At 34.5% G+C, this 21,109-nt stretch overlaps 4 non-coding genes across 4 annotated transcripts; all 4 read left to right on the top strand.

Moving 5' to 3' along the window:
• The first annotated feature begins 1,046 nt into the window (after positions 1-1,046).
• Trnag-ucc (transfer RNA glycine (anticodon UCC)) lies at positions 1,047-1,118 on the top strand. Its single transcript has one exon. It is a non-coding gene; the product is annotated as a tRNA-Gly (tRNA).
• Positions 1,119-5,271: 4,153 nt separating this feature from the next.
• Trnag-ucc (transfer RNA glycine (anticodon UCC)) lies at positions 5,272-5,343 on the top strand. Its single transcript has one exon. It is a non-coding gene; the product is annotated as a tRNA-Gly (tRNA).
• Positions 5,344-5,542: 199 nt separating this feature from the next.
• Positions 5,543-5,624, top strand: Trnas-uga (transfer RNA serine (anticodon UGA)). The gene has a single exon. It is a non-coding gene; the product is annotated as a tRNA-Ser (tRNA).
• Positions 5,625-10,368: 4,744 nt separating this feature from the next.
• Positions 10,369-10,450, top strand: Trnas-uga (transfer RNA serine (anticodon UGA)). Its single transcript has one exon. It is a non-coding gene; the product is annotated as a tRNA-Ser (tRNA).
• The last annotated feature ends 10,659 nt before the right edge of the window (positions 10,451-21,109 follow it).

Genomic DNA, 21,109 nt, shown 5'->3' with positions numbered 1-21,109 from the left:
TAATTTCTCTATAGTTGGCACATATCGTCTTTTCTCATTTTTTGTGCACGGGACACAGGATGCTGAGGTTCCAATCATTCGGCATGTATTCCTCTAGCCAAATAGTACTAACAGTCTTGAATAGTTCGGCTGGTAATGCATTGGCACCTGCCGCTGTATTCTTTTCTTGCTATTCTGACCTTATCTTGGCTAGGGGGTATATATTCTATACTGCCATCTCTTATTGTTTCTGGGATATCTTCTTCAACGCTACAATTTGATACCAGAAGCTTTGCAAAATACTCCTACCAGATCCTCAACACCCTCTCACAAGTATTCCTTCTTCATCTCTACAAAAAGATGTGCCAGTGCCAACGCCGGTGTTTTACTCGTTGGTAAAATCTCCGGACTTCATTCTGATACCTGTACATCTCGATTTGCTCCCGCTTACGGTTTTCTTATCCCTTCTTCTTTTTTCTGAAAATACGTTTCTCCTATCTCATTATCTCCCGATAATTCTCCCACGCATTACGTGTTGCTACTGTCTGCAGTTTGCCCTATACGCTGCGTTTTTCATATCAGTAGCATTACGACACTCCTGATCGTAGCACGGGTTTCTTGATGGTGGTCTTTGTTACCCAAGTGTTGCTTTTGCTGCAGTTTGTAGGGAGTGGGCAATTCTTTGTCATTGTGCTTCTATATTATTATCGGGACAAGGAGTGATTTCGAGTCAAGCAGGTGGGTAAGTTGAGCGGAGTAGGCTTATGTTACAAATTCCACGTTTAGAGTTTGTTAATTTTTCTAATGAGCTTGTTGAAGACCATACCTTTATGTTCAGCAGAGCCTTAAAATTCTGATTATAAAAGTTAATAGTACGTTTACATATAACCAGATTTCGTTAACCCAGTGGGTTTCAATTGTCAATTCCTTTGCATATATGCCAAATAAATCGTCATAAAGTAGGTTAACCCGGTAAAAAGTTCTAATGTATATGCCGTTCATCAAAAAATAGTTGACTTTTTTCCAGCATCCTCCACATTCATGTAGACCAAATACATCCTTCAGAGGCGTCGGTGGTGTAATGGTCAGCATAGTTGCCTTCCAAGCAGTTGATCCGGGTTCGATTCCCGGCCGACGCACAGTTTTATGTCCTTTGAAAATATTATCTAAAATGAGAAAACCAATTACGACGATGTATGGTACATATATATTTAAAATACATATATAAAAATACTTTCCTCTGACTATATTCTAGGGTTCCATGTCGTGTTTATTAATATATGATATATCTTTACTGCTAGACCTATTCCACTGTTGGAACCTTTGTTAAAATTCCATGTCATTCGGAAAAGTTTAAAGTCGTTTGCGTACAATGGGACACATATATGTAAATCGATTTAGAGCAAACTTGATAGACGCTATTCGATAGGACGCACTCTTCAAAATTTAATCTCAATTAGACACCCCTTTGAAATTCAACTAAACTTGCCAGAGATTAATTTATATTAACTTCACACACTAAACGTAGATTTGTAACATAACAGCCGAACTACAAGTAGTACACTGTCGAATATTCCACGACGAAAACAAAAATCGTTCAATATAATTCAGATCCTTTTATGTTTTACAAAGCTACTGCTGCCGAAATAAGAAATGTAATCAGTGATCCATCTGTTCGAATACCTCTATGATGCTAAATTTTGCCAATGAACACAATAGTGTGTCAATCAATTTACATCAAATCGAAGGAAAATATACAGTGGTGGTCACGCAATTAAAACATTTATTGTGGTAAACTGTTTTGATCAGCCCTCGATTCGTTTGAAGTATTTTTGAAAAATTTTTAATTCAGAACACTTCGATATACTGCACATAAGAGATTTAGTGCGAAAATAAAAAATTATTGCATGCAATTTTTCCATAAATAACGGTTTTTATGAAAATACATGGACTTTGAAGTGGCCACATAATTAAAACATTGTGTGATTTTTTACTTTACTTCATTTTTTTGAAAATATTTTTAAAAAATAACTTAAATTTAGGTAAGTTATGCAAATTAAGCACCGATAAAATCATTTACAAAAATTTTTTTCTGAAAAAAATCTGTAAAATCTATCAAAATTGCCAACAATTTGTACAGTACACCTAACATTCAGAAAATCGCCTTTATTATAGAAAATAAAGGTCCGAATGCACAGAAATTGCTAGAATTAGTAGAAAACAATAAATAATTCTCAAAATAAATACATATTTGAAATAATAACTCAAAAAAATTTAAATTAACTTAAAGGAACGATTCAACTTCGATAGCCTTTATTGAATAAGGCCGGAATATTTTTGCAGTATGTGAGAAAATATCGATTGGTATTGGCATTTATTATATCAAATCGATTGTTCGAGTAGTACAGAACATATTTTATCAAAAAATATATCAGTCACAACGAATCGAACAGAGATCAACGCCTATGTTGACTAGTAAATGTTTATGACACAAAGCAGCATTTTTGAAGCTCAACACAAAACTTCAAATATTTGTCAAACTGTAAAATATTTTTTTCTTTGAGGCTAAAATAGATTAAGTGGAAGTTATTCTATTCAAAAAATATTATTTTGGAAAAATATTGTCATTTTCCATAGATTTTAAGGGTCATGAGTTGACCATCAAATATGCTGCTGTGTGCCATAAACATTTACTAGTCAACATAGGCGTTGATCTCTGTTCGATTCGTTATGACTGATATATATTTTTTAAAATATATATTCTGTATTACTCGAACAATCGATTTGATATAATAAATGTCAATACCAATCGATATTTTCTCACATACTGCAAAAATATTCCGGCCTTATTCAATAAAGGCTATCGAAGTTGAATCGTTCCTTTAAGTTAATTGCCAATTTTTTGAGTTATTTTTCAAATATGTATTCATTTTGATAATTATTAATTGTTTTCTACTAATTCTAGCAATTTCTGGTGCATTCGGACCTTTATTTTCTATAATAAAGGCGATTTTCTGAATGTTAGGTGTACTGTACAAATTGTTGGCAATTTTGATAGATTTTACAGATTTTTTCCAAATATTTTTTTGTAAATGATTTTATCGGTGCTTAATTTGCATATCTTACCTAAATTTAAGTGATTTTTTCAAAAAAAATGAAGTAAAGTAAAACCAGTGAGCGGAGCAGTATAGTCGGACGGGGCCGACCATACGATACCCTACACAACTACCACGAACTCTAACTTTCTGAAGATGTTTATTCCGAGTCTGAGTAATATTTCCTGGTATTTGCCCCCTCTTGTACAGCCCCCTCTTGTACAGTCCTTCTAATTACTTGTCCAGATTACCTTCACGGTGGGTGTGTTGTGATTTTCGGAATATACTCTACTCGAAAACACACAAAAAATTATGTTTTCGGTCCATTTCATCCCAAAATTTTAATCTGATCATCACCGAAAATTGTAGGCGTTGTTCTTGACCATAACTGGAACTTCATGAAAAATTTCAAAGCCATCAGCGCGATATTTCTCCCTTTCATGTGGTAATGGATTACTAAATAATATCTGAATACGTAAGCACATGTAAATATTTGACTGTAACTCCCACATCTGAGTAGATACATCACTATATTTGGTATCAATTTAAAGGTCAACCACTCCTCTTGGATATGTTATCAACTCCTGGGGTCTACATCCTCCAGGAGTAAATATATATGCCATAGAATACAAATTTTGTCATTTTTCACACAAAAGTCAGGGTCCATTTGACCCGCTAAATATTGACCGATCTTTATAAAAACATGCATGCTTATTCTCTGACCCGATCCCCTTCTCCATGCAAAAATTCGCGGTGTTTGGGCCATAATTGCGGCCTCTGGAGCGACCAGAAAAACCGACAAAAATTTAGTATTTGGTCCATTTCATCCCCTAAATATTAACCGATCTTTTCCAAAAACAATAGGGGTCTTCATTGGCCAGAACCCATCCTACATGCAAAATTTCGTGAAGATTGGTCCATAACTGTGGCCTGTATCGTGTTTACAAATTATAATGGACAGACGGACGGACGGACAGACACACATGTCTAGATCGACTCAGCTAGTCGAGATATGACGATCGGTATACTTAAAGGTGGGTCTAGGACCAATATTTCGCGGCGTTACAAACATTTGGGGCTGCACAAAGCTATAATACCCTGACAACATAGTTGTGTAGGGTATAAAAATATATATGGTACGCTATGCCAAAGTCCGCACAATTCAAGAGATATATAGGGACTATGGTGCACCATTTACATAAAATCGGATGAAAATATAATGGAGATATATCTAAATCTAAACCGATTTTCGCGAAACTCAGCACACAACATTCTAGACTTGTTACATTATTTACATTAAATCGGACGAAAATATATATACGGAATTATATCTAAATCTGAACTATATATATCTAAATCCAATTTCAATGGGGTTCGTCCTTGGGCCAAACAAGTGAGCTGTGCCAAATTTCATCTAAATCGGACTATAAATGCGACCTGTACATTGTTTACAATTTAACACCAACAGACGGACGGACGGACATGCATAAATCGACTCAAAAAGTGATTCTATGCTTATTCAAAAAAAGGAACCATGGGTCTATCTCGATTCCTTTTGCCAGTTTCAAACATATGCACAAAGACATAATACCCTGCACCACAGTGTGGTGATCTCTGATTCTATTTACATTTTATACACGCATTTTCGCTTATTGGCGTGTTTATTGTTAAAATACCTCGCTGATGCTTGATTCCCCCTAGATATGTTTGCTGAAATGCATTTTGTCGAGTCTTTACAGTTTCTTTATGTCTCTGCTATATTCGTCTATTTTATGTTTATGGTCCACTTTCTCATTGAGCGTAGGGATACATTAAAGGCGATTGACTTTAATTTTTTGTATCAGACAAAATTTCTCTGCCTTAACATTAATGTTGGATTTTAAAGCAATTTCCATCGGTTATTGGTGTTCACATAAAGAAAATTAACTACAGTCAACTCCCGATAATGTGAACTCTCAAACTGACATTAAAGTATTGAAAAAAAGAAAAATAAGCTGGTCGAATCGAAAATCTGAACAAATTCGAAAATATGAACTACACCGAAATTAATTTGTTCACTGTATCGAGAGTTCGCTGTATTTCTATTTATTTTTTTTTTCGTTTGGCAATCATTTCATAAAAAGGACTTTTTTCGCCAATAAAATAAAAAAATGCTGCCACGAATCCTGCTTTGCATAAAATTTACTCGTTGCGAAGCGCGTCGGTGGTGTAATGGTCAGCATAGTTGCCTTCCAAGCAGTTGATCCGGGTTCGATTCCCGGCCGACGCACACTTTTTTATATGAATATAACGATTAAACAATTTTTTTTTCCATTTTTTGCACACAAGCTATCAAAAATCTTGGCATTGTAATTTTGTAAGGATATGCTTTGTTAACGAACCTCTGCGTTTAAGGGTTGAAAAACTTTTCCTCTCTTTTTGCATTGCGAGAGAGTCTGCGTTTTAGATTTGCCACGCATCGGGTGGCAGCTGCGGTGTCCGAGTGGTTAAGGAGATGGACTTGAAATCCATTGGGTTCTACCCGCACAGGTTCGAATCCTGTCCGCAGCGGTAATTTTTTTTTGCGAAAACTACTTTAGTCGGCAAAATATTTTATTAAATTTTCTAAATATAAAAATATTTTTACTCGCATGGAAAAATTTGCGATGTTCGAACTTTCGAAAGGGTTTAACATCCTTTTTGTCTACCCTTCACCACACTACAGTATAGGGTATTATGTCTTGTACGCATACGTTTGTACCAGGCAAAACGAATCGAGATAGGCCAATGGTTCCTTTTGAGAATATGCATAGAATCACTTTCTGAGTCGATTTATGCATGTCCGTCCGTTCATGTATTTTTTTAATAAAATGCAGGTCGCATTTATGATCCAATTTGGATGAAATTTGGCACATGTCACTTATTTGACCCAAGGTCGAGCCTTTTGAAATTGGAGAAAATCGGTTCAGATTTAAATATAGCTCCCATATATAGTTTCGATTGATTTAAGCTAAATACTGCACCAAACTCCCAATATTGGTCTGATTGAAACAAAAATTTGTACAGAGTACTGAATTGGATCCTGATTGATGTATGCGAATTTTTGTTGGAATCGGTTCAGATTTAGATATATCTCCCATATATAGTTTTGTCCGATTTTATGTAAATGGAGCACCATACTGCCAAAATTTTGCACAGAGGACTGAATTAGGTCCAGATTGATGTATGCGAAATTTTATGGGAATAGGTTGAGGTTTAGATATAGCCATACAGGGTTGCCCATATTCGACGGACCCATCTGGCAACGCCATAACTTTTGACAGAGATGCCACATAGCTTAATGACATACCGCATTTGAAGCGTCAGTCCAAGCAGATTTTTACCATGAACCAATACACGCCTCGCGAGCGCTCTGAAATAGTTGAAATTTACATTCAACAGAAAAAGTCAATTGTGAAAACTCAACGTGCTTTTAAAACATTAAAAAATGTGAGAAGTGCGCCTTCTAAGAACACCATTAAGCGTTTATACGAAAAAATTTCGACTGGTAAGGCTCTTTCTAATCCGAAGAGGCCATATAAAAGTCGACCAAGGCGATCGGCCGAGAATATCGCTGCCGTACGAGCCAGTATTGAGAGGTCCCCAAGAACATCGCAAAAACGAGGTTCTCAGCAGTTGGGCATGGCTCGATCCACTTTACAACGGATTATTCGCATTGATTTTCATTTGTTCCCGTACAAAATTCAATTGACGCAAAGAATTTTTCCTGCGGACAAGCCTCGTCGATTGGAATGGGCCCAAAGAGTCATCGAAATGGCCGAAGATGACGAGCAATTTTGGAACAAAATTATCATGTCCGATGAAGCCCATTTCACATTGAATGGGACCGTAAATAAGCAAAATTGCCGTTTTTACGCCACTGAAAATCCTCAGGAGATTCAAGAAGTGCCTCTTCATGACGAAAAAATCACAGTTTGGTGCGGCGTTAGTGCGAAAACGGTAATTGGGCCGTTTTTCTTCCAAAATGAAAATGGCCATGCTGTTACCATCAATCAGGAGCGTTATCGCGACATGATGACCAATGACGAAAAGTGGTGATTTGGACTGGCCGCCGCGTTCACCCGATTTGACGCCGCCTGACTTCTTCTTGTGGGGATATTCAAGGACAACATTCGTGAAGAAATAGCCGCTATTCCGGCCGAAATGTTGGCAAAAACGATGGAAAATGCAGCAAAAAGGGCACAATACGTCATCAACGCCAGAGGCGGCCATTTGAGAGATATCGTATTCAAGAATTGATGTAAACAAATCTACTTGGAACAAATTAAATGATTAACATTGCCAACCGCCAAATTTTTTTTCTTTGATTAAAAAAAAACATGGATCCATCAAATATGGGCAACCCTGTATATATTTTCATCCGATTTCACATAATGTTGTACCAAATAACTAAAGTGTGTCCTATTAAGACGAATTAGTCCACATCATGCCAAATGGAACCTATAATAACGTGTATTGGATTTTGTGTCGAGATACATTTTGTCAGTATTCCCCCTTTTCGAAACATTTTCTAATTACGATTTCTTGAAATCCTTGCATTTTTTGTATATAGTGTCTTCGGAATTTTTGCATAAGTCACTGAACAAGAGAAATCTGTATAAATCTGTCCAAATTTTCAAAACTGTGTCTTATGTTTTTGCCTCGCTTTCCTAATATGTTGGAATTTGCCGATAATTATCAAAAAAATTAAATTTCTTGCACAGTGTTATCAATATAGTTGTTGATAATTTTTATCCATAATTTCGGTATTTCGATATTGGGTACAAAGCCTTCATACCAAAAATATTTAATATTGGTCCACCTTTCACATTTATTATATGGGTAAAAGATGTTTTATCCGGGGTTTTTTATATAGGATGTTTTTATATGCGTGGCTATTTTTTCTACCACAAATGATCAATATTGGGCCCGGACGAAGATTTTTATTTATTTAATTTTTTTTTCTTACATCGGGAGCTTTATCCACTTGGTTGAAAGATCATTGGAGTGAATATCAATATCCCCATATAAATAGGTACATACAGTGGTGGCCACAGAATTAAAACATTTACTGTGGTAAACATTTTTTGGTCAGCCCTCGATTCGTTTGAAGTATTTTTGAAATTTTTTTAATTCAGAACACTTCGATATACTGCACTCAAGAGATTTAGTGTGAAAATGGAAAATTATTTCATGCAATTTTTCCATAAATAACGGTTTTTATGAAAATACATCGACTTTGAAGTGGCCATATAATTAAAACATTGTGTAATTTTTTACTAGACTGCATTTTTTGAAAATATTTTTTAAAAAAGCTCTTTAATTTAGTTAAATTATGTAAACTAAGCACCGATAAAATCATTTACTGATAAAAATTTTTGAATAAATCTGTAAAATCTATCAAAAATGCCAATAATGTGTTCAGTACACCTTACATTCAGAAAATAACCCTTATTATAGAAAATAAAGGTCCGAATGCACCAGAAATTTATAGAATTAGTAGAAAACAATAAATAATTCTCAAAATAAATAAATATTTGAAATAAAAACTCAAAAAATTGGAATTAACCTAAAAGAACGATTAAATTTCGATAGCCTTTATTGAAGAAGGCCGGAATATTTTTGCAGTATGTGAGGAAATATCGATTGATATTGGCATTTATTATATGAAATCGATTGTTCGAGTAGTACACAATATATTTGATCAAAAAATATACCAGTCACAACAGAAAGAACAGAGATCAACACCTAGGTTGACGAGTAAAAGTTTCTGCCACACAGCAGCATTTTTGATGCTCAACTCAAGACTTTAAATATTTGTCAAATTGTAAAATTTGTCTTTCATTTAGGCTAAAATAGATTAAATGGGCATTATTCTATTCAAAAAATATTATTTTGGAAAAATATTGTCATGTTCAATAGATTTTAAGGGTCAAGAGTTAACCATCAAACATGATGCTGTGTACCAGAAACGTTTTCTCGTCAACATAGGTGTTGATCTCTGTTCGTTCTGTTGTGACTGATAATTTTTTTGATGAAATATATTCTGTACTACTCGAACAACCGATTTGATATAATAAATGCCAATATCAATCGATATTTCCTCACATACTGCAAAAATATTCCGGCCTTCTTCAATAAAGGCTATCGAAGTTGAATCGTTCCTTTAAGTTAATTCCCATTTTTTTGAGTTATTATTTCAAATATTTATTTATTTTGAGAATTATTTATTGTTTTCTACTAATTCTAGCAATTTCTGGTGCATTCGGACCTTTATTTTCTATAATAAGGGTTATTTTCTGAATGTAAGGTGTACTGAACACATTTTTGGCATTTTTGATAGATTTTACAGATTTTTTCGAAAAATTTTATCAGTAAATGATTTTAACGGTGCTTAGTTTACATAATTTAACTAAATTATAGAGCTTTTTTAAAAAAATATTTTCAAAAAATGCAGTCAAGTAAAAAATCACACAATGTTTTAATTATATGGCCACTTCAAAGTCGGTGCATTTTCATAAAAACCGTTATTTATGGAAAAATTGCATGAAATAATTTTCCATTTTCACACTAAATCTCTTGAGTGCAGTATATCGAAGTGTTCTGAATTAAAAAATTTTCAAAAATACTTCAAACGAATCGAGGGCTGACCAAAAAATGTTTACCACAGTAAATGTTTTAATTCTGTGGCCACCACTGTATAACAACATCTGTCCGGCCGAACTTAACGCATTTTTTATTTGTTGTCCTATTTTTTCTGCCACACTTGTGATGAGACTAAATTCTTCATCATTTTTAGGTCCCACCTACTCTACGTAATATAACACATTTCCGAAGTTCATTCTGCTGATTACCACGGATTCCACAACAAAAAGTAGGTCAACGTTTTTATTTTTTTTAGCATCGAACTACTCTTACTATGTACTCAAGATCAATGACCTACCTTAAAATTATCAAATAAAACCATCCAACATTTACGAATCTATTCTTTAGATTCTACACTATCGCTAAAACACACATGCCTACATACATATCTCAATTATTACTTTTGTGCGTATTACGTCATATCTGCTGTCGTTATTGTTGTTACCCCCACATACGCATTACTTTCGTATAAAATACGATCACGTTATTCATTTCAAGAAAACTAAAGGGGTGGGTAGGTATACAGCGTACAACAGTTCTGTTGTTGCCAAGCGAAAGAAAAACTGTAAATCGACTGTTAACGGTACAAGCATAAAGGGAAAACTGTTATTTAGCCATACGGTTGTCAACAGCTGCGGTGTCCGAGTGGTTAAGGAGATGGACTTGAAATCCATTGGGTTCTACCCGCACAGGTTCGAATCCTGTCCGCAGCGAATTTCTTTTTTCGTTTTTTTTTATAATTTTTATTTTTTTTAATTATTAGTGCTAATCATGGAACTTAAAATAAATAAAATATGTAATAATTATTAGAGTATATGAACAACAATGTATATAAAAAATTGAATGCGTTTTTTATTTGTGTATTTAACAGGGACCGTAACGGTTATAACTTATATCAAATCAGGTAAAAAATAACTGTTATTATGTAACCTAAATAAAAATAATTCCACTTTAATTATTTATTTTTTAACGGAAAAAATAAACGTTGATTTTTAACTGTTAGAAATGATTTTTATTTTTTCCGTCAAAAATAAGTCTTTTTGGGACTTTTATTTTTTCCGTCAAAAATAACAGTCTTTTTGGGATTTTTATTTTTTCCGTCAGGAAATAAAAGTCTTTTTGGGATTTTTATTTTTTCCGTCAGAAAATAAAAGTCTTTTTACGTAAATAAACATATAGCGTTTGGTACCAGTTATATAACCTTTGACCTAATAGTCAGGGGAATTATTCTTTAATTTATATTCATGATTTGGTACATTAGACTATTTTTTAAAAATTTATAACAAATATTTTTTACCTTTGATCTTGATTACTTATGTGTACACTTATTGTAATAAGGACAGAGTTTTATAAATTGTAATTTTATAACTGATTACAAGTTGTATAAACTTCTTTACATAAAAAGAGCTTCATTTCCTGACGGAAAAAATAAAAATCCCAAAAAGACTTTTATTTTTGACGGAAAAAATAAAAATCATTCTTAACAGTTAAAAATCAACGTTTATTTTTTTCGTTAAAAAATAATCCTTAACATGGGAACTGAGAGTGTTTTCTCAAGATCACTCAATATCCTTAATGGGCTCCTCAATACGAATCTATTGGTATACGACACTATTGGTGTCCCATATCTCTAACATGAACATTTTTTTGTTCGCATTTTAAAAAATAACTGTTATTTTCGGTCCCTGGTATTTAGGCGTAAACCATATGATATGTCTTTTCAAATAAAATATGGTATTGCTTATGGGATATATCATTTCGCTATAATTGCCAAAAACGGAATTCCAAAGGTTTTATCAGCATTTCTCTCCAAAGTGTTAGTTTGGCATTCTGGGTTTTTGTTGGCCGTCATATATGTTGGAAGAAAAGGTTCTCTTTATTGTTCCAGTTTTCACATTCCATTTGAAGTTGTTGTTTTTTAGAAGCCTCCATCCCGCCAAATTGTTGGTACGTTAAATTCCGTTGACATGTTTTCAAATCTCTCTGTAACTTCTGTATTAAATGTTTTCAGAGTAAAAACAAAGTACTACCTGACAATTTTTAATGGCGTAGTATCCATATAAAAGTCTCGAATATAACGAAGTTTTTACTTGTTTTTATTTAATTAGATATAAACAGCTGAAGTTTTCTTTGGATTTCGAAATATGTTGTTAAAAAAAGATGTTAAGTTCAGCCCGGCCGAACTTTTTTACCTCCACCATGAGGATGACAATCTAAATATCTAAAATTAATGGGGCCCCCAGGAGAAAACTCATGTTATGATAGGACCTTAAACATATCCAATATATATCTTAAACAATATTCATTTATATCCTTCACCACACTGTGGTACAGGGTATTATGTCGTTGTGCATGTGTTTGTAACAGGGAAAAGGAAACGAGATAGACACAGGGTTCCTTTTGAGAATATGCATAGAATTACTTTATTTGGTCCAAGGACGAACGCTATTGAAATTGGGAAACATCGGTTCAGATTTATATATAGCTCCCATACATAGTTTCGTCCTATTTTCAGTAAATGGTGCACCAAAGCTCCAAATTATGGCCAAGTTTTACAAAATTTTGCACAACGTACTGAAGTTAGGATAGACTACCGTGTGCCAAGTTTTACTGAAATCGGTTCAGATTTAAATATAGCTCGTATATATTTCCATCCGATTTCCAGTTAATGGTCCACCAAAGCTCCAAAATATTGCCGATTGGCACAATTTTTCGTACTGAAGTTAGTATAAACTACGGTGTGGAAAATTTGGTTGAAATCTGTTCATTTTGATATAGGACCCATGCACAGTTTCGTCCAATTTTAAGTAACTGGTACATCAAAGACCCAAAAATAGTCCGATTACCACAAAATTTTGAACAACGTACTGAAGTTCGTACAGCCTAACGTGTGTCTAGTTTTGTTGAAATCGGTTTAGATTTAGATACAGCTTCCATATATATTTTCGTCCGATTTTAAGTAAATAGCGCAGCAAAATCCAATAATATGGCCGATTGACACACAATTTGACGTAATTGCATTTTTTAGATAAGAAGTTAGGCTCCAAATAATCAACGGATATCAAATTGAAATTTTCTATATCCTATATCTGTCCAAATGAAAAATTTAGTCTAGGTTGCAGAATGACATGTTTATGTTTAGATATCTAGAACGATGTCTGCAAAGTTTCGTGAAAATCGGTCCAGATTTAGATATAGGTCCCATATATAGATTCGTCCGATTTCATGTAAATGGTGCCCCAAGACCCTATATATCCTTCGATTTGCACGAAATTTGGCATAACGTACTGAATTGAGCCTAGAATGATGTCTGCCAAGTTTCATGAAAATCGGTTCAGATTTAGATATAGCTTCCATATATAGTTTCGTCCGATTTCATAAAAATGGTGCATCAACGTCCCTATATATCCATCGATTTGCACGAAACTTGTCATAACGTACTGAATTGAGCCTAGAGTGAAGTCTGCCAAGTTTCGAGAAAATCGGTCAAGATTTCTATATAGCTCCAACATATAGTTTCGTCCGATTTCATGTAAAAGTCGCTATATATCTTTCGATTTGTACGAAATTTGACATAACGTATTGAATTGAACCTAGAGTGATGTCTACCTTGTTTCGTGAAAATCGGTCCAGATTTAAATATAGCTCCCTTTTATTATAGATTGATTTTAAGTAATTGACGCACCAAGGAACCAATAGGAACAAAACGTTCTGAAATTAGTATAACCTAACCAGTGACAAGTTTGTTTGAAATCGTTTAATATTTGGATAGTGCTTCGATATATAGTTTCGCCCATACTCCTCATGTTAGTCAGATTGACATCAAATTTTGCACAACGTACAAAATTGAGCATAGAATTACGTAGTTGTGTTTTCTAGAAGTACAGACATAGCCCAACGGATGACCTATTTATATTTGTTTGAAGTCGATTTACATACTTTATGGATAGATCTAAGTAGATTCACATATAGATAATTATCACATATTTTATTTCATCCAATTTCATGTTAATAGTCCTGTTTAATATACACATAGTGGTGAAGGGTATCATATAGTCGGCCCCTTCCGACTTTACTACTTTCCTTACTGGTTTTAGTATGGAAATATGCTATACAATAATATCCCAAATTCCAAAATTACGGCAAAGTTGGTTTGAAAACGTTTCCAAAGTACCGAATACCGGGGTCTACCCTAAAACATAGGTCAATAGTATTATTTTATTTTTGGTACGGATATGTGTTCTTCAATGAGATCCCAAAATACCAAATTACATCCAATTTGGTTGGAAAAGTGTCCAAAATCCCCAGGAAACCAAATTTTGGATGTACCGAAATAGGGGGATACCCTGAAATCGGTCAATACTAATAATTTTTGGTACGGAGATGTGATATACAAAGAGAAACGAAACTACAAAGTTACAGCCAATATGGTTGGAAAACGGGTCGAAAATTCCCAAAATACAGAACATTAGAGGTACCGTTTTATGGGGCTAAACCTAAACGTAGAGCGATACCAAATACCAAACATCATAGGAGTACTAACAATGTCTGTGCAAAATTACGGAGCCCTATCTTCCATATTGCTATTTCTATCGTGATTTCAACAGATGGACATGCGTAAATCGACATAGAATTTTATTCTGATCAAGAATATATTTTCTGGCGTCTCCGGTGAATATTTCGAGGTGTTGCAAACGGAATGACAAATTTAATATACACTCCACCTTATGGTGCAGCGTAAAAATACATTTATTCATCAAGTAATTAAAGATTTGTATATCCACAATCTTACGGCTTAATGCGAACAGACTTGCGCCTCGTGGAAATATTGGTTGCAGACCCCAAGTTTCTTTGGAACAAATCCGCTTCAGACCATTTGGAGTCGATTTAGAAATGTCCACCCATCTATCTGGCTCTAAAAGAAAGTAGCCGATTCCATTAGAAAACGTTGGTCGTATTTCTTCCAAACTGAAATTAATTTTGAAGATCGGAAATATCCGTCCACTCGTTCTGGAACCTTCCCTACAAAGGTTGAACATTTTGAAAACTAGCGAATTTCATAAGAATGAGTATCAGGTTTGATCCATTGATTCCACATCATAATATTTTTACCACGCCTTGGCCACATCACAAGACAGATCCCATCAGTCAACACTTTCTTGTATCTCCCCAACAAAGAGTCGTACTTTTGAAAATTAACAAGTCTCATATGAAACTTATTGATTAGAGCGATTAATCCAAAAATTTACTCTTCGTAATATCTTCACAAAGCCTAGATAAAGTCCGAAGATAAGACCCGTCGGTCCACTCCTACCTACTTCGGTATTTGGAGAACATTTTGCAACCGAATCGGCTATAATTAGAAATTTTGGGTGTCAATATCCTCTACCAAAAATTATTAATATCGGATATTGATATGTTCAACCGTCACGCGTAATTTTCGGTATGCTCAAGGTCCTAGCCTGTCTGTAGTTTTCATATATCCTCTAATGTAAGAAAATTGACGTATAATTGTGCCACTCTGTGCAGATTTATAAGAAAGTGACTTCTACGAATTGATAAGATTAACCACACAAAATTAATACTTCTGAACAAGAAGAGGATTAAATTTATATATTTTTTAATTGTAAAGGTTTAAGAAATAAACTAAGCCCATTTGCCATGCCATTCCAATTACGAAACAGTTTTTTTTTTTTTTTTTTGTGACAATAATTCTCATCATCAAAGGATATGGAGTAATGACAAAGTAACGCAATCAGTGGTACTCGTATGACCAAATGCTAATGACATTTCCAATCCTTTTTATGGCTCTCGAAATCATTGAACTGGCATTAAGTTTTCATCAATTCTTTTCACATGCTGTTTCATTAGGAAGGAAGGAAGGATGTAGAAAAAAATTGGTCGAACTGAAAAAAAAAAACTTCAAAAAAAAAGAAGAGAAAAAAATGATAACCCCGCTAGGAGGTATGTAAATGGAATACAGAACCCCTCTACTACGAATGGTTCTAAACCCCATTCCCGCTAGGTTACAAAACCCCATATGAGTATATACGCATTTCCAAAGCAACATCAATAGCCAAAGAGGCTCTTGAACCCACCTGCACGATGCTCAATGGTTGGATGCAAGCAGGACCCATCTATAGTTTTTTATTAATTAACACATACACTCGGGACACATACAACAAGAAGGATCGAAGCACACCCCAGCATTCATATATGGTTGTCTGAATAGATGGACGGCATGCTAGATGCTGTGTTGGGCCTCCCCAAAGTACACAGAAAATTCGAAGTGGTCAAGTATTACTATCTCTTTCGTTTGGCAAACGAAAAATGTCAAGAAGTAGAAGACGAAGCGGCAGCAGCAACAGAGTATAGGAAAAAAACAGGACTATAGTCCTTGTTTTTATGTAGTTTTAGAATTTTTGTTGGTGTTGTTGTTCTGTTTTATGTTTTTTTCTGTATGTGTGTTTTGTATCCTGTCGAATTCGTTTTGAACTTTGCTACCTTCTACCGATAGCAGATAGAAATTAATCTGTATATGTCGTATACATGCATATGTGAATCGGTGTGTGGGTGTGTGTGTGCAAATGGACACCCGATGGACATGTGTATCCTTATAGAGCGTGGGCTGTGGGAGAATGACGTTTGCGCTTAGTAAGAGTATGGACGCATTTCATTCGATTTGAACGAGAGGGTGTGAGAATGCAGGTCTGGGCTTTGGTGGTCAGTATTGGGTTTTACATGAAAAAAAAACGGAATATAGTGTGTAAGCAGAGCAATAACCAAGGAATGTGACTGCAGTCGAGTGCCTCTATGTGTGTGTGTGTTTGGTGCTGAATATGTAAACAGGCCTATGGCAAGGATTTCTTTCAACTTCCTGTATATTTCCATCTCTTTCTGTTCGTCAATATGCATATTGGCTGCCTGCTGATTTTGGTTTACTTTTCTTTTTTTTGTTTTTTGATGATGAGTTTTACCTTTAGTCCAGGCACATTTACTGCCTGCATGTAGGAGCTGTTGAAATACACAGCAACAACAATGACAACAACTTCGAATGCGTTGCTCCCATAGTCCGAAAACAAAAGACCAAACAACAACATTCTGTAATCAACCAATGTTTGTAGTGCGCATCGCGTTTTTTTGCATATCCAGTACAGGACATACACATAGTTACATGTTCATTGCTGTGGTCCTTGCAATAACACCCTATCTGTCCGAACACATTCATATGAGAAAAGTTCTAGATATTTGTTGTTGTTTTTTTTTTTTGGTCGGCTCTTTATTTTCCAGCCATGATTGGCTTTTGCGTACTATTGGGAATCATAAGGACGAAGTATTGATTATGTTTCCGTTTCATTTTTCTGCTTTTTGAATTATTGAATAGAACAACAACAATGAACAATCAGAAACTACGGCAGTAGCAGCAACTACAACAACAACAATATAATGTTCAATATTTGTTTTACATGTTTTCTCGATTTTTTTTATTTTGTTGATTTTTGCTCTTGGAAATTAAGATAGCTAGAAATGGAATTGTATGTGGTGCGGGGCGGTGAATAGTTAATGGTCACATTCCATGCAACCACACAGGGGAAGGTTAGAGGCAGTTTTCTGAACTGTTTCAATGAAAAAGCAAATGAAATTTTTTTCAATAGTTCTGATTCTTTTTCAGTTCCCTAGTATACGTTCGTATATTCTCCGAGGTATCAAAAGCCATATGAATATTTCCAGAAAGTCTCCATTTTAATTATATGCGGTGCTTGCAAAAATATATGGACAGGATCCGTTTTTGTTCGTATTCAATGATGATGAGGATACTCAGCAATGCACTCCATCAGTTGTCTCCCTTGATATTTATACCCTTCACCACACTGTGGTACAGGGTATTATGTCTTTGTGCATATGTTTGTAACAGGCAAAAATAATCGAGATAGACCCATGGTTCGTTTTGAGAATATGCATAGAATCACTTTCTGAGTCGATCTTGGGGTCGTTTTATAACTGAATTCTCTGAAATGTTGTACATTGGGTTATTATTGGGTACCAAATTACTCCACTAAAAAGTATAAATATAGGTCCAGTTTTTCTGGTAGTCCCCATATAACGGTACCCCCAAATTTTTGGTATTTTGGGGGTTCTGATCGTATTTTTCGACCAAATTGACAGTAAGTCAAGTTCTTATTAGGTAGCACATCCCTCCACTATAAATTATAAATATTGGTCAATTTTTTCTGGTAGCCCCCATATAAGGGTACCCCCAATTCTTGGTATTTTGAGGTTCTTGAACCAAATTCTTTTTATACCCAAAGTCCCTATATATCTTTCGATTTGCACGAAATTTGGCACAGCGTAATGAATTATCTCTAGAATGATGTGTGTAAAGTTTCCTGAAAATCGGTTCAGATTTAGATATAGATCTCATATATATTTTCGTCCGATTTAAGGTAAATTATGCACAAAAGTCCCTATATATCTCTCGATTTGCACTAAATTTGGGTTAGCGTAATGAATTAGGTCTAGAATGATGTGTGTTATGTTTCCTGAAAATCGGTTCGGATTTAGATATAGCACCCATATATATATTCTCGTCCGATTTAATGTAAATCGTACACCAAAGTCCCTTAATATCTTTCGGTTTGCACTAAATTTGTTAAGTTTCCTGAAATCGGTTCAGATTTAGATATAGGTTCTATATCTGACCAAATGAACAATTTAGTATCGGTTGCAGAATGACGTGTTTATGGTTCCAATTTCATTATACTGGCCCTTTAAAAATGCGACGTCTGTTAGGATTCATCTGTTGAATATACTCAAAGTGGTCGGCCCCGTCCGACTTTACTACTTCCCTTACTGGTTTTCTCTCTCCTTGATCTGAAGATTACTAAAGCATGATAAACCATTAAGGAATGTAGTAAAGTCGGACTGGGCCATTACCATTTTGGGTATATTCTACAAATGTATCCTAAGAGACGTCACCCTTTCGAAGGAACATTGACGTGAAATTGAACGAACTTAAAAATGTGATCTTTATTGTAACTAAACCGACTAATATCAATCCCTACACATGTCATTCTGCAACCTATGTAAATCGATTTATGGGACCCCCACCTTCACGATTTTATATTTTCAAGATTTTCAATGGGCTGGTAAATCAATACTAAAGATGGTAAAGGTTTGTAACGTTGCAGATATATATTTGAAGATTTAAAGGAACAGAAAAATAATTTACAATTTTGTTTGTTATTGTTTTGTTGTTGTTTTATGTCTGTCTCTGGTATGAACTAGGATTATTGGCTTCGCTCAAAAATCAACAAAATTGCGGACCTTTAAAAAAATATATTTGAAAAATCGCCTATTTTTTACCACAAACCAAGTTAAAAAATAAGGGAAATCTTGACCGATTGCATTTATCCTAGTTCATACGATAGCTATACACTCACAGAGAAACGTCTCAAAATATGGAATCGATCGGATTATTAGTTTTTGAGTTATCGTGTCCGCCATTCGCAAAACCGCTGTGTGGAGAAAAATTTTGAAAAGCCCTCTTGTCGTCACTTGATGCCAGCACAATAAATCGGCTATATCTTCAAGAGTTGTTGACACTTCATTTACACCGATCACTTTTGCCGGCCCCAAAGTTTTGAGACATTTTTTTCATACAAATCTTTACTCTTATAACGTACTACGGATATAGCTATAGATCTTTAGGGTACCATTTACTTAAAATCGGACGAAAAAAATATATAGGAGGTATATGTAAATCTGAACTTAATTCAGTACACCATGCCAAAATTCGAAAAAATCCAAAGATATATAGGGACTTTGGCGCTCCATTAACATAAAATCAGAAGTAACTATATATGAAGCTATATCTAAATTTGAACTAATTTTAACGAAACTTAGCAGATATCATTCTAGACTCAATTCAGTACGCTGTGTCAAAATTCGTGCAAATCGAATGATTTTTAGGGACTTTGGTTCACCATTTACATTAAATCGATAAAAAATATATATATGGGAGCTATATTTAAATCTGAACCGATTTTCAAAAATTTCGATAAGGTTCGTCCTTGGGCCACAGAAATGAGCTGTACCAAATTTCATCCAAATCGGATTTTAAATGCGACCTGTACTCGGTTTAGAGTTTAACATCAACAAACGGACGGACGGACATGCATAAATCGATTCAGAAAGTGACTTTATGCATATTCTCGAAGGGAACCATGGGTCTATACAAATACATTATACCCAATATCACAGTGTGGTGAAGGGTATAAAAAGGGAACACAATTTAAGATATCCCTAAATTGGGACGAATAATGATATTTTTGAAGGGGTGATTAGTTAGCATATTCGACTACAAAATACAAAATTACAGCGAAGTCGGTTGGAAAATAGTCTTATAATATATGGGGACAATCCCTAAAATGGGGCGAATATTGATATTTTTAAAGGGTGATTGGTTACCATATTGGAAAATAGTCTTATAATCTTCACAATACCAAAAATTCGGGGGTACCATTATAAGGAGGTTTCCCGAAAAAAGTGGAACGAAAAGTGGGCGGTGGGCACCGTTATATGGGAGCTATGCCTAAACGTGGGCCGATATGGCCCATCTTCGAATTTGACGTGCCTGCAGACAAAATGCAACTGTATGCAAAATATTGGCGATCTATCTCAATTCGTTTAGACACAGACGCTGATCAAGAATATATATACTGTATAGAGTCGGAAATTATTATTTCGATGAGTTACAAACATGAAAATCAAAATTAATATACCCTCCATGCTATGGTGAAAGGTATAAAAAGAGAAGAAAAAATACTCGGGTCTTTGTCAAAACTTTGTCCTAAGATGAGAATTTTTGGGAAAAGATTATTGACCCTCAAAACCCCAAATGGTCGTTTAGAAATGATACAAGTATCATAAACTGAAGAGAATCTCTCCTTCAAACCCATTCATTTATAAAGCATTTCAGTTCATATAGCGGTGTAAAAAATAAATTCCATTGACTGTAGACTTTGACAAACTTAGAAATTAAGTTTATATTTCCAATGTATAAAGGAGATAATTCACTGAACACAATCTAAGATAGTTTTATAATTTAGTTTATAACAATAACGATTCCATATGGAATAAATATCCACATGATAGGTTAAATATATTTGGTTATCTTTTTAAGTTTAGGCCTCCAAGACTATAAATATATGTTTCAGTATTCCACAAAAATTCACAATATGCCCACTCATAATAATTAATTGACGCATAATACATTTTCCCATCTATAATGATTTTTACAAACCTACATAAAAAAATAACACAAAACATAAAAATATTCTCAACAAAATCACACACACAGACAATACCAAACA

Source organism: Musca vetustissima, unplaced genomic scaffold, assembly GCF_032173495.1.
Source record: "Musca vetustissima isolate MV318-11 ecotype Yass unplaced genomic scaffold, APGP_CSIRO_Mvet_v1 utg101902, whole genome shotgun sequence".
In the NCBI taxonomy this organism is placed as follows: Eukaryota; Metazoa; Arthropoda; class Insecta; order Diptera; family Muscidae; genus Musca; species Musca vetustissima.
The sequence above is the reverse complement of the archived record's forward strand: the minus strand, read 5'-3'. Positions and strand labels throughout refer to the sequence as shown.